Below are 4121 nucleotides of genomic sequence, written 5' to 3'. Positions count from 1 at the left end.
GACAGGGTTTTGCCATGTTGGCCAGGGTGGTCTCGAACTCCTGGCCTCAAGTGATCTGCCCGCCTCGGCCTCCCAAAGTGCTGGGATTATAGGCATGAGCCATGGTGCCCGGCCAGTGATGAGTTTTAAATATTTGTTGCCTTTGTTTTAACATAATTTAATGAATTATAAATTTGTGTAATTTAATTTTTGATAATGGCTATGTTTAACAACTACATTGTAAAATTTTTTAAAATTTGTTTATTTATTTATTTTTGAAACAGTCTCATTCTGTAGCCCAGGCTGGAGTGCAGTGGCATGATCTCGGCTCACTGCAACCTCTGCCTTCCGGATTCAGGTAATCCTCCTGCCTCAGCCTCCCAAGTAGCTGGGATTATAGGTGACACCCAGCCAATTTTTGTATTTTAGTAGAGATGGGATTTCACCATGTTGGCCAGGCTGGTCTCGAACTCCTGACCTCAAGTAATCTGCCTGCCTCGGCCTCCCAATGTGCTGGGATTAAAGGCGTGAACCATCGCGTCTGGCCTAAAAATTTGAGAGCAGCAAGCTCTCAAAGCCTATAAAAGCCAATTCCAGCACACCACTAATTCGCCTCCTCCTCCAGCCCCAAATATACCATACCCATCTTGATAACAAATGTAGAAAAGATTTTTGCATTTGATGTTACGTGTTTTGGTGCTGTATCATCTGTGTTTTGGGGCCTTTGTGTGGATACCTCTACTTTTGGGTCTATCTCAGCCTCTAAGAATCTTTCAGAAGGTAGAGAAAATATAAGCCTTACCAGTAATTTCTGTTTCCACCTTCAATATTTATTGGCTATTCATAGGCTATGGCAGTGTTCTCATACTTTATCACTACTACAAAGCATCAAAGATTTCACTAAAATGCAGATTCTTAGGGCTCATGTTTCAAAATTCTCATTGTATAGACATAGATTGGGGGAAGAAATTTGTAAGAAGCCCAGGTAATGCTGACACAGGTGGTTTTTATGCTTTGAGAAAGCAGCATCAGATTACTAAGAGATTCTAATGTTCAATAAGTGGAAAAAAGTCAATTACAGAGTTTATAAATTAATTGCATAACTAATTCCATTCAATCCAAGAATTTATTCATTTATCAAATATAATAAAAACCATATTACATTTTAAAAAGCATGGCTCTTGGAGTCATGGAGTCATATTGAATTTAATTCAAATCCCTGCTTGTAAATATTAAATGATATTTATGTTTTTATCTTCTATCTATCTATCTACCCGTCCATCCATCCATCTATCTGTGTTGAATAAATAAAATTAAAATAAAACATGGCTCATGTTTTCAAGAAGCTTCCAGTCTAGTGAGGAAGTAGAAAACAAATTAGTGGTCCCGGTTCAGTCTGATTATATTATGTGTAGAGGCTATATTAGTAGTGTAGAGGGAATCTAAATCAGACAGAGAGGTAGGAAGGGTAAGGGAGAACTCAGAGAGGCGATACTTCACTTTGATTCTTGAGGCCATATGGTGTTAACTGTAGGAAAAATGATTGGAGGTTATTTTAATGAGAAGTAATTAAATATATGCGAGTGGGAGGCTTGAAGAGGCAGTACAGTTGGCCCTCCATATCTGTAGGGTCCACACCTGCGAATTCAATCAACCATGGATTGAAAATATTCAGAAAAAAACTCACCCCAAATAACAATAAAACAATAAAAATAATACAAATAAAATAATTTGTTCAATATAACAAGTATTTACAAGGCATTTACATTGTATTAGGTATTATCAGTACTCTAGAGATGGATTAAAGTATTTGAGAGGATATACACGGGTTATATGCAAATACCATGCTATTTTATACAACGGACTGGAGCATCCATGGATTTTGGTATCCTTGGTGTTCCTGGAACCAACTGATACCAAGGGACGACCAAACTCTAAAAAGCTTAGCAGACATGCCTGAGGGGTAAGGCAGTTCTGCTAAATATTCAGACAAATAAAGACAAAACCAAACAAACACATATTTGGTTATACCTGTATCCAAGGACAATGGAAGCCATTCTGATTCATATTTTTTTCTTCTTATTTTTAGATGGAGTCTCGCTCTATCACCCAGGCTGCAGTACAGTGGTGCGATCTCGGCTCACTGCAACCTCCGCCTGCTGGGTTCAAGTGATTCTCCTCCCTCAGCCTCTCGAGTAGCTGGGGTTACAGGCATACACCACCATGCCTGGCTAAGTTTTGTATTTTTAGTAGAGACGGGGTTTCACCACGTTACTCAGGCTGTTCTCGAACTCCTGACCTCAAGTGATCCACCTGCCTCAGCCTCCCAAAGTGCTGGGATTACAGGCATGAGTCACTGCACCCAGCCTATGTTTTCTTAACTAAATTCGCCATTCAAGTGTTTCTGGCAGGTGAACTAGGTCCCTCTTCTTCTGTAACTCCATCTAATTTCTGCCAAAAAAGTTACGATAGAAATGATCTATCTTACTTTCAAATTAATTTTTAAATTTAAAATTTGAATATCCTTAGTAGGTAGCAAGCTCTTTGAGGTCACTGATATATTCTATTTCTTTACATATTATCAGTCCAGCTCAGTGACATGTCTTGTTCACATGCTCACAAAGGAAAATGTTAGTGATTCTGAATAGAGAGATTTAGAGACTTCTTACAGTATGCAAATACATGGTTCACAAGAAGACTACTTGTAGAAGAAAATTATCTGAACTTTAAAAATTATGATCTGAGTTAGGATACACCAGAGTTAATAAAGAAATGTGAAATAAGAACTGACAGAAACTGGAAACACTGACCTCCTAATAGTAGGAAAGAAAAAGACAATAAATTGATACTTTGAGATAAAGTAGATTCATTTTGGCTTATGGTAAACAATATTTCCTCTACATTTTTTGAAGTAGGGAGTAAATACCATGCTACATGAGCAGATGTCTAAGTCCCTAGAGCAACAATCTATGAACATTTACAATGGGGTAGGAAAAAAACACAGAACTTCTAATCGTAAGACCTGGATTTGAATTTCATCTTCAGTATTTCCAGCTTTTTGGTCTTGCTCATTTTCAGTCTGTCTTTTGTCACTCGTGAAAAAGAAATTGTCATCGTCATTGTCGTCATCATCATCATCATCAATTTCCTCAAAGGGTGATTAGAAAGAGCAAATAAGATAATGTATGGGACAGTACTTTGTAAATAGTGAAATTCTCAGGAAATAATGTTGTTGTTGTTGGTTGTTGGTTCTGTAAGGAATCCATCGTTCTGAGATCTTCTCTTCTCTAACTTAAATTCACATTCTACTACCACAAGTGAGTTTCAACCAGGGCAAGATCTAAGATGGTTCTCCCAGGTCAGGGCCTGGGAAGTAGGTGTGACTGACTAATTAATCCTAGGCAGTAATTCAGGAGACGATGATAGGACCGAAGCTACCCAGGGTATCTAACTCTTGGGAAAATAGTGAAATGAGCCTGAGGCAGGAGATGTGGAGACAGTACAGGAGTTGTAAAGGCTGGGAAGAAAATAACATTTCTGGAGTTGATTTCTACTGACATAAAGGACCAGGGAGGGCACAAAACTGCCCCAAGTTTCCTTTAAATATCACAGTTTCTGGAGCTGGAGGGATACAGGCTGCTAGATGTCCTAATTTAAGAAAGCAGCTCGGCTCCCAATATATTCTTTGATATATCTTGATAATGGGCAGTAAGTAATTTTTTGTTGAACACACAATTTTGTTTTGAAATAAAAACAGCTGCTGGAATATTTAAGGTTGGGAGATACCAAATCAATGACACTTCAGTGTGTGCACATTTGATAAGGTTTTTTTTCCCCCCCATTCTGCCATATTCTTACTTTCCAGAAAGCAAAAGTTGATAGTTATTTTATCTTTCAAGTAACTTTTTCACCGAAAAACTCAAAATTTTAGAGATAGTTTATATTGTTAATGGCTATATGAAATTTATAAAACAATGGAGCTTTAAATGTCAATATTTGCATAATTAGTTTAAAGTAGTATTAAATATGTCTATTAATTTTATTTTTTATAATTTATTCACCCAACAACTACTTAGACGCACTATTTTGAAACAGCAATTGTGTCATAACCCAAGGATGAAAAGTGGAGCTTCTGTCTTGAT

The sequence above is a fragment of the Mandrillus leucophaeus genome, unplaced genomic scaffold, assembly GCF_000951045.1.
Source record: "Mandrillus leucophaeus isolate KB7577 unplaced genomic scaffold, Mleu.le_1.0 Scaffold421, whole genome shotgun sequence".
NCBI lineage: Eukaryota > Metazoa > Chordata > Mammalia > Primates > Cercopithecidae > Mandrillus > Mandrillus leucophaeus.
Note: the sequence above shows the minus strand (reverse complement) of the source record.